The sequence below is a fragment of the Arvicanthis niloticus genome, chromosome 21 (assembly GCF_011762505.2).
Source record: "Arvicanthis niloticus isolate mArvNil1 chromosome 21, mArvNil1.pat.X, whole genome shotgun sequence".
NCBI lineage: Eukaryota > Metazoa > Chordata > Mammalia > Rodentia > Muridae > Arvicanthis > Arvicanthis niloticus.
The window spans coordinates 21619164-21630373 of record NC_047678.1 but is presented as its reverse complement, the minus strand read 5'-3'; the positions used below and the strand labels follow the sequence as shown (position 1 = coordinate 21630373).

At 43.2% G+C, this 11210-nt stretch overlaps 1 pseudogene; it reads left to right on the top strand.

The window, feature by feature from the left end:
- The first annotated feature begins 2930 nt into the window (after positions 1-2930).
- LOC117693707 (tubulin alpha-1C chain pseudogene) lies at positions 2931-4433 on the top strand (annotated as a pseudogene).
- The last annotated feature ends 6777 nt before the right edge of the window (positions 4434-11210 follow it).

Below are 11210 nucleotides of genomic sequence, written 5' to 3'. Positions count from 1 at the left end.
GAATGCTGCCGACACACAAGGTGCTTGCGAGAGGGGGATGGCTAGGATACCTCTGTGCCTTCTTCACAAAAAAAAAAACAAAATTGCTTTATTTAAAAAAAATGATTTTTTTTTCAAACTCCCATTAAAAATGATGACATCACTCTCATTCTGACACCTTCAAATGTACAGTTCCTGTTGATAAATTCTGGTCAAAGAACTAAAGAGCCTCATAAGACACTGGAAAAAAAAATACATAAATAAAACTGGGGGAAACACCCACAGCAGATTCCTGTGTGGTTGTAGCTGGGTGTCACAAGCCCCAGAACCAACATCGAAGTTTACCATTCTCTGAAAAGTGACAGTCACCTCGTTCTCCTGACTTCATTTCACAGACTCCCTGTGACCCCAGCCACAGAAGTGAGTTACAGAGAGACTTTCAAGGATTGGCAGCTTTTTGCCAACCACTTATGTGTTACACAAGGAAGCCTTTTCTCAAACATAACCACTGCAGGATAGACCCGTGTTTCAGTGTGGCATCTTCCTTTCTCTTTACAGATCCCAAGGGGCTGCTACACAAGAACAGGATGGTGATTTGACTGTGGTCACACAGTCTGTTAGAGACAGTCTAAGAACCATCACTGGACTTTCTTGATGCATCTGTCCTAGAACCTTCCTGTGAAACACATCTGGATCTGAGACCATTCGTGATGCCCAAAAAGCTCTCCAAAAGGCAGCTTTCCAACTATACTCAGCATTGATTTCTACTTAGTGATTTACAGGAGAGAACAGTTTTCTTCTCCTTCATTAAAATAGCACTGAGTTGAAGACTGGAAAGCTGATTTGAGGTCTCTACCTTTATCTCTGTCTTTATAATCAAACCCTAGTCTTGAGTTGAGACATCCTGCTGGAGGCATCTCTTGCTCGTGGCAGGAAGATATCTTTCATTTGGGTTGTGAATTCAGTGTGTGTGTGTGTGTGTGTGTGTGTGTGTCCAAAGTCTTGAGCATCTCCTACAAATAAAATTTTAATATAATTGGTTTCGGAGCATCCAGGAGCCTTTTAATTACCCTCTGAAAGATGCTTAGACAACAGCTTGCTATTAGGTTAAACAGTGTCAGCATCTGTACAGCAAACACTCACAGGTTTATTACCGTTTGCCAATCAACATTTGTTTTCAAATGTTCTCTATAAAGAACCTTCTCTGGAGACACCTCTCCAGCCCAGCGGATGAAGCAAGCACTGTGCCAGCTGCAACACCATCTCCTCCTTATTCCCCATCAATGTTGGAACCTGGGAAACTCAGACAGCATCATAAAACAGTAGGGCACCTTGTGATAATTCAAGGGCCAATTACGCGATGGCTACACAGCCAGCTCCCCAGGCAGGCCTTCTCGTCTCTTCTGGAATCTTGTGCCTGGTCATTTTACTGCTCATTAGCCCCTTTTCCAGAGAATGAGCAAGGAAAACAAAAGGTGAACTTCAAACCCACCTATCTGCTCACTGTTACCTGTTCTGGTTCCTAGTTTACTGAGGAAGCAGGCTAAGATGATTAATTAATGTGAAGTTTGGAGACTGCCTGGGAAACTCATTTGCTCGAGCTCATCTTTCCTCCTGAAATCATCTATACAATACAATACATTGGCCTTGGGATTAGGCTAAGACAGTCACCATGATCGTGTTGGCCAGAGGAAAAAGTCATGGCAAATAATTAAGGGAGGAAAGCTGGCATTGGGTCTCCTTTGTAAGAGTCAGTGCTACATGCAAGAAGTTAAAATAGAATGACCACAGGGCACAGCTATCCCATTCCTGGCATGTACCCAGAGGACTCTGTAACCTACCACAGTGATATCTGCACGTCCGTGTTTATTGCTGCTCTATTCACGATAGCAAGACAATGGAACCAGTCTAAACGCTCATCAACAAATGAATGGATGATAAAAATGTGGCATGCACACACAGTGGAATTTTAATCAGCTGTTGAGAAAAAAAATGAAATTATGAGGCAGGAGAGCTGGCTCAGTAGTTAAACTTACATACTGCTTTTACAGAGGATCCAAATTCAGTCCCCAGCACCCATGTTGGGCAGCTTATAACCACCTGTAACTTCAGGAGGTCATCTGGCCTCTGAGGGTAACTGCATGCATGCACATATCCACACAGACACATACATGCTCACACAGACAGACAGACAGACACACATACGCACACAGTTTTAAAATACTAAGATAAAGGAAAAAATGAAATTTGCAAGAAAACTGATAGAATTGTAAAAGATTGTATAGTAAGTGAGGTGACCAAGTCTCAGAAAGAAAAACAATCACGTGTTCTCTCTTCTATACGAATCCTGTGTTAATAAGAGTTTGGGAGAGAGGTGTATAGATTGTGAAACTCGACAGGAGACTGCAGGAGGGAAACAAGAAGTGTTGAGAAAGGGTGGGTAAAGGCCACATGTGGTGTGACATAGAAAGGGGGCTGGGAATGGGATGGGAAAGCACAAGGCGGGCAGGGGAGAATTGCTGGTAGAGAAAAAATAAAATTATTTTAACATAACATAATAAAACCCAATTCTTTATAAGCTAATACATTTCCAAAATAAACAGATAGTCCTAAATTTAGTCAGGTCAGGTGTGCCATGCTTATATTCCTAGCCCAGGGAATCAGGGAGTGAAGTCACAAGTTCAAGACCCTTTTGATCTACACAGCAAGATCCTGTTGAAGAAAGAGTGGGAGGGAGGAAGGAAGGAAGGGAGGAATCACACTTCATGTCATCTCATACTACCACAGACTTTTAATTAAATTATAAGGTGTGGTGTCTTATGTCTAGTGAATACCACTACATATTTCACTAGACTGTCTCCAATGGCTCCTTTGTTTACCTATCCTGATTGCAGAAGCCTCACTATAGAGAAAGCCATGCTTACAGAAATAATCTTAATAATGCTCTTAGAAAAGCTGATTTTCAATGACGGAGAATTTACACAAGCCACTAAGCAAACATTACAGCAAGCTAAGCCAGGTTGTTAAATAAACAATTAATACTGACCATGAAAGATAATCATGGAAAATGGAACTTAATCATTGAAAATGGAAGATACACAGCCTCTCCCCCGGACTCCTTGGTAGTCTGCAAGTGAGAGATCTTTGTCACCCTCTCCTCACTCCCTCAGTTTTCTCAGACCACTTCAAGGACTAACTATGCGTGAGTGCATCTCCATCCATGTTGGCCAGGCTGGTGTCCAGATCCGCAATGCCTGCTGGGAGCTCTACTGCCTGAAACATGGCATCCAGCCTGACGGCCAGATGCCAAGTGACAAGACCATTGGGGGAGGAGATGACTCCTTCAACACCTTCTTCAGTGAGACAGGGGCTGGCAAGCATGTGCCCCGGGCAGTGTTTGTAGACCTGGAACCCACAGTTATTGATGAAGTTCGCACTGGCACCTACCGCCAGCTCTTTCGCCCTGAGCAGCTCATCCCAGGCAAGGAGGATGCTGCCAATAACTACGCCCGTGGCCACTACACCACTGGCAAGGAGATCATTGATCTTGTCTTGGACAGGATTCGAAAACTGGCTAACCAGTGCACGGGTCTCCAGGGCTTCTTGGTTTTCCACAGCTTTGGTGGGGGAACTGGCTCTGGGTTCACCTCCCTGCTGATGGAGCGGTTCTCTGTTGATTACGGAAAGAAGTCCAAGCTGGAGTTCTCCATCTACCCAGCCCCCCAGGTTTCCACTTCTGTGGTTGAGCTCTAAAATTCCATGCTCACCACTCACACCACCCTGGAGCATTCTGATTGTGCCTTTATGGTAGACAATGAGGCCTGGGCCTGCCTAGATCACAAGTTTGATCTGATGTATACCAAGCGTGCCTTTGTGCACTGGTATGTGGGTGAGGGCATCGAGAGGGGGAGTTCTCTGAGGCCTGTGAGAACGTGGCTGCCCTAAAGAAGGATTATGAGGAGGTTGGGGCAGGCAGTGCTGAAGGAGACGATGAGGGTGAGGAATATTAACTCATGTGCTGCAATTTTACACTGCTGTGCTCTCTTTGTCTTTGTGTGTGTGTGTTAACTGTCCTAAACTGTCAATAAAGGTGTTTCCAATTTAAGTGGGGAAAAATAAAAGGACACTGGTCAACTGCAAATAGTGTGTGGGTAGGTGTGTCACGGCAGTCCATCCGTCTTCATGTTGGCAGGAACCTTTTCAATGGAGCCTTTACAGGGGCCTGGGCACCTTTGGGAGCCTGGGCTGGAGCTGAAGCCTGGGCCTTAGCTGCAGCTTTGGCCTCTGCCTTGGTTTGAACCTTGGGCTTTGATTGGCAGAGCCTACAACCCTTGGCCATGTAGCTTCAAATCTGCTTCCCAAGCTTGGGGTGAGCGATGAAAGCCAGGCGGCTGAGTTTGCGGCTGGGGCCCTTTGGCATCTTGGGCTTGGTGACCTAAGGCTTCACCAGGGCCTTGATGGCTTCTGCGCGTACACTCACTGCCTTTGCATTGTTGGCCTGCATCTTCTTCAGGCCTTTCTTGTTGTGCTTCTTGGCAAAGCACATGTTCCTCTGGAACTTGGGGTCAACCCCCTTAAGATATTTGTATCTTTGTGACCGGGATTTCTTGATGCCATTTCTGTGCCATTTGCAGGACTGGCTGTGTGTGGTGTGATTCTTGGACTCGGCCACATCTGCACAGTAACCCACAGCTCCCGCAGCACCTGGGACGGGAAGAGAAAGAGAAAGGCCCACCAATTTGAGCTTTTCAATACAGATATTTACCTATAAATACATATATGTTGTATTTAAAGAAATAGGCTAGCTTTGTCTTCCTCTAGACAAAAGAGTCTTGTTTCATGATTTAATATTTGTTGGTTTATTCAGACCATTATTTTAATATTTCATCTGAAGATTCTTTTCCCTTAAGCATGTAGTTTTTCTATTATATCCTAGTGTATACCCAAGGCTGAAAGCTTTTATGGAAGGAATACAGCTTTGAAAAACATGATAAGATATATAATTTACTGAAATTCACTTTATTATCAAATTTGCAAGGATATACCTAAGGCATAAAATGAGGTCTCCCTACACATTATGCTACAGGCTCAACTCCCATAGTTGTCTTACCCAAAAACTCAAGGACAAATTATCCACAGAACAGAAGGAGACTGAACTACAAGTCAGCTGGCTTCTACTCTGCCTGTCACCCGCCAGCCCCGAGACCAGGGCCAGCTGCTTCTCTCCTAAGCAAATGATCTCTACATTCTTCCAACTCTTAACTTGTAGTCTGTGGGACAAAAAAAAAGAGGTTGTACCAGCAAAGAGAAAATCCAAATGAGCTAAGGAAATGCAGGCTCAAAGTTCAGTTGAGGATACGTGTGGCCCTACATGACAGGCCACTGGCCAGATAACTTTAATTAGCCGGAAGTGTCAAGGGAGGGCATGCTCAGCCCCGGGTCTGGAACATGGTGCTGCTATTTCATGAATTTTATAATTCCACCTAGACATAGCTGAACTCTGGAACCTCTTTTGTATGAGGTAAAAGATTTGTGAGCCAGAATGCCAATCTAATAACCTACCCAAAACGGGTAGATATTTATAGTGCCCGAAGCACTCTTTGCAGCTATTTAGAGTGTTGGTTCCTGTTATTAAGGTAACTGGAGCCCTGAACCAGTCAACGAAGTGCTTGTTGGTAAATATAAAATTAGTTAGAGCTGAGCTGGTGCTGAGAGAGCAAGGAATCACATAGAAACTTCTAAGGTCAGACTAAAGAAAGCAATTTGATTTTTTTATATTGTATTTATTTTTAATCGTGTGTGTGTGTGTGTGTGTGTGTGTGTGTGTGTGTGTGTGTGCCTGTGTATGTGCATGTGTACATGTATGTTGGTATTCTCTGAGACCATAAGAAGGCATGATCTCCGGGAGGAGCTGGAGTTACAGATTATTTTTGAGCTGCCCAATATAGAAATCTAACTCAGGTCCTCTACAAGAACAACACTTGCTCTTAACTGCTGAGCCCTTTCTACAGACCAATGGTTTCAGATATCATCCTGGGCTTCAAGAGATCTGTGGCCTTATGAAGACTGTATGAAAAACTCCATAAGAACAAAGCCATCTGCATTTTTTATTCTTCTCTCATATGATACATTCCAACCATAGTTTCTCCTCCTTCCACTGCTCCCAGTTCCCCCCATACATCTTCTCTCCCCCACATCTACTCCTCTGCTTCCCTTCAGAAAAGAGTAGACTTCCCGGGGATATCAATACAACATGGCATAAGGAGATAAAATACTAGGCACTAACCCTCATAGCAAGGCTGGGCAAGGCAACCCAGTAGGAAGAAGAGTCCCAAGAGCAGTCGAGTCAGAGACTCCCTCACTCCTCACTGTCAGGAGTCCCACAAAAATACCAAGCTAACAACCATAACAGATATGCAGAGGACCTAGCACAGAACTATGCAGACTCCATGAACCATATGAACCCTGCTTAGTTGGTTCTGTGAGCTGTGTTCTGGTGTCCTTGACCCCTCTGGCTCACACAATTCTCCCTGAAGAGTGTCCATTCTTTAGCTTCTTGAGGAGTCTGTTATCCCCAAACCACTTCAGAACCACTAAGAAACACTGAAGAATCAATGCAAGCTAGAAAAGGGAGAGTTCGAAGTGTATCTGTCAAGTCAAATAAGGAGCCAAAGCTGAATCACAGGGTGAAAAACCAGGAAGTGGAGGCAAGCAGTGAGCGACCCAGTCCAGTCCACATAGGATGCTACTGCACTAATTTCAATCAAAGATCCCTCTCTTTCAGAACTATGCCCATAGGTCAGCCACAATGACTCAAGAGACTCCAAAAGTGGCCTTGCCGATATGTAGAGGTCAAAGCCTGCTGGCTCCCCAGGGCACAGATCATGTAACTCTTCCTGAAAGTTGTGCTTTTTCTATGAAAATGGAGTACTTTATTAAGCTAACAAAGCCTAAAAATCCATCTAAAACGTTATAGGCAAAGGTACATACACTTCTTCAGTTTTGCTCATATTCAGAAATAAATATCCAGCCCAGTTCCCACTCACCCTGACATCAATGTAGCTCACAAACAACCCTCCTAACTGAGTACTGGCCTTCCATTTTGTCTTTTGTTGATCTTCCTATGGGCAGAGGAGTACCTCAGGAAGAGGAGTGTTGGCCCCAGGAAATCAATGGAAACCCATAATAATTACCTCATGAGTGGTTGATCCATTCAGATTAAATTAAATTTAAGTTCCATTTTAATCAAAGAAGCTACATTTCAAGTAGTCAATAGGCACACACAGCTCATAGTTACTGTATTAGACAACATATTTATAGACCACTTCCATCATCACAGAGAGTTCTGATCTGTATAATCTACCACTAAACTCCATGACACCAACAGCTTATAATAGGGACTTAGAGTGAGAGAGAGTCCATAGCGGACAGAACCACCATGAAAACCTTTATGGAGAAAATGGGCTTCAGTGAGCCTCCATGGGTGAAAGCAAAGTGAAGAAGGATTTCTTCATTCAACAGCCATGGTAAGAACAAAGGTTAGAATCTGACAAAGAAACCTGGCACAGGCTTGGATGTAGCCTGGCGCACGCATGTTCGCAGCGAACAAAGAATGCAGAAATGGAGGGCTTGCACACATAGGGATGCGGGAGTGACTGAATGCCAGTATCAAAGAGAATTATGAAGTGCGGACAAAGACTACATAAAGATTTCAGTATGTGGCACAAGCAAGTAAGTACAACACTGACAGTTACAAACACTTGCCGTCTCTTATTTAATGCTTACCGTGTTTCACACTCTGCAGCAAGAAATTCATATAAATTATTAAATGCAAATTATTAAATATACTCCTCCTAGTGCAAAGAAGTAATTATTTTTTAACTCTGTGGTAAGAATGACAAAACCTGAGGCCTGGGGACATAGCTCACTGTCGAGCACTTGCCTAGCATGCAAAAGGTCTGACCTCTAGAACAGACAGAAAAAAAAAAAAGACAGACTAACAAAAGCTGATATTTGGGGAGTTTAGGTAACAGTCCCAAGGTCATAGAGCACAGCCATGGTAAATTGTGCCTAAAACCAGTACCATTCTCAAAATGGTATCTTCATCCTGTTTTTTCATCTCTTGCCTTTCCTTCAAGTAATTCTGTTTTTGAAGTGGTGTTTGCCTCTGTCTCTTTCAGTGTAGGCCTGCAATTTCCAAGGCAATTCTTCAATCTTTTTCCTTTACATTTTCTTCAATGTTCCTAGCAGGGATTCCTAAAATGTTACAAATATACAGTCCAGGAAAGAAGAAGAAGAAAACTAAAAACAACAACAACAACAAACCAGAAGCTAACAGAAAGGGGCAAGGGAATGACGGGAAATGGCCCAGCAATGTCAATAAAAGGTATGGAGGAAAAGAAGTTGGTATATTCAAGGCCGTAATAGTTGTAATAGTTTTTCAACTGATGGCTATGCCTAAAGTTGTCTCCCTGGCTTTAGAGCCCCATGTGTCTGTATGGTGTACAGGCCAGGGTTCCCATTCCAACGGGCTCCTGGCATCTCTGCGGTCTCTCTCATCTCACTCCTCCAAGAAAATTGTCCGCCATCTTCTTCTGCAGGTCTGGGTTTTACAGTTTGCACATCCTTAGAATCCTCTGCCAGCTTCTTCCACAGGTCTGCATTTTAGAGTTTGCACATGTGGAATCCTCCTGCTTTCACTCATCTCTATAATGTCAGCTGCCTGCTCATGCTGTATCTGTGACCATTGATTGACAAAGGCTTTCCACGGGAGAGAAGGAAGTCAACACACTCTTCCAAGCTGTGTGTTTTTTCTATGAGAATGGAGTACTTTATTAGGCTAACAAAGCCTAACAATCCATCTAAAACGTTATAGACAAAAATCGGCCCCAATGTTTAGAGCAAGATTTAAAGAAATAGACATACCTTGTTACCACCTTACTGATAATTACTGACTAGTCTAAGCCTGGCCCTTGCTGGACCAACACCTAAACTAGAACTCAGCCTGCGTCTCTCCTTAGAATTAAAATCCTGTGTGGGCTGACTTGGCTCTTTCTTTAGGGCATTAGAAATTTTGAGACGAATGAATATCCCATCAGTCTCTTCTTAGCTTTTCACAGTTTCAGCTACCTTCACACAGCTTCTCAGGAAGAAGGTATTCGCTGCTGTCAGCATTCACATTAACAGGTCTGCTGTCTAACCATTCTGCTATCCTACCTGACAGGGACTGATCTCTCACCCCATACCACTGCCAGAAGCCAAGAAGAAAAGGTGACTACAGTCCAGCCATATGATATCTATGGTATGAGGACACACACATACTTACAATACATATACATACACACAAAGTGTACATATATACATACACACATGAACACACAATACACACACATGAACACACACAATATACACACATACATACAATATACATATTCATACACACACATACAATACACACACATACAATACTCTTATAATACACATGCACACACAAATACATATGCAATATGTATACACATATAATACACACATGCATGCAAAGACATACAACACAAACATATATAATATACACACATACAATACACACACATTCAATACACATAACATACACACAGATACAACTTTTCTGCTCTTCTAGAAAGAAAGGTCCGATCTGACACCTGGAAAGACCTTCTCAAAAGAAGCACCCCATCCATCCATGAAAGTCAGGTGTGTGCCTATTGCTTATTGGTTGTTTATATAATAATAGCTAAAGACTTCACTTACCATCATTGCTCTGCCTATCTCCCAATAGCTAAATAAAGTATCATATTTGAGTTCAGGTTAGGAGTTTTTCTACAATACCTCATTTTGGTAGGTTGTGAGATGTAAGAGTAAAACATCCCATAGTTCTGTGCAAAAATAGAATCCAAATGTGTACATCACGGGAATCCGTTTTTCCCAAATTCTATGAAGAATGTTGCTTTTATCCCAGAAGCAGAACACAGGGGGATGGTGCCAAACATTGGCTGGTAACTGTGAGAGTGTTTGGAGTTGGAAATTATCATCTTGCAACCACTGGGGCAAAGACCAGCTCAATTGAGAGGCACGGATAGATGTGCAGGGGCTGTTGGGGGGGGGGGCAGGGAACGCACGTGCTCTGCAAGAGTCTCCTTAAAGGGGGGTGATCAAAACCAACATCGCAATGAGAGGCAGATGACTCTGCTCCAGATGTGCCTCGAAGGTTAGGCCTGGAATGCATAACCTGCCTCTAACCACACAGACACACCAGACAAACCCGAAAGGAAGAGCATTCTTTAAGGAAAAGTTGTCTTAACTTCTGAAAAACAGGCCAGCATCTTCAAAGACAAAAGGGAAGAAAAAGGAGGTCCAGAAATGTTCCAGATTTGAGAAAACTAAAGAAACACAACACCGCAGTGTCTGACACTGGACTGGATCCATCTCTCGGGGAGGAAGAGTGTATAGGACATTATCGGGTCAAATGAAAAAAAGATGGAATCAGATCAAAGTGTTGTGTTCAACAAAATGAAACTGATAAGCATATGACGGTTAAAAAGGGATCCTTACTCTTAGAAAAGGTATACTGCGTATCTGGAGATAAAAGGCCATGGAGTATAGAACATTTACTGAAATTATTCAGAGAAAAATATGTATGTATGTATGTATGTATGTATGTATGTATGTGTGTATGTATGTACGTACGTTTGTATGTATGTATGTATGTGTGTGTATGTATGTACGTACGTACGTTTGTATGTATGTATGTATGTACGTATGTTTGTATGTATGTATGTACGTATGTTTGTATGTATGTATGTATGTATGTATGTATGTATTAGAGAGGGTGTGAGTGTATGACAGGATAAGAACAATCAGCTCAATGAATGTTTACCAGAGATGCAGGGAAAATGAAGGAAAGGGGGGGAGAAGGGAGCAAGGGGAGAGAGAGGAGGGGGGAAGAGAGAGAGACATAGGGAATGAGACAGAGAGAGGGAAAAAGGGGAGGAAGGGAAAGAGATACAGGGAGAGAGAGAAGGGGAGGGATGGAAAGAGAGACAGAGACAGAGAGAGACAGAGAGACAGAGAGAGAGACAGAGAGAGAGACAGAGAGAGACTCCTCCTCCAAGGCAGTGAGAACCAAGGGCTACCCTGTGCTGCTGCTCCCATGCTACGCCCTTACCCCCTGCTGCGTTCCTGTAAGACTGCTTTCCAGAATATTTGATCTTCCCATC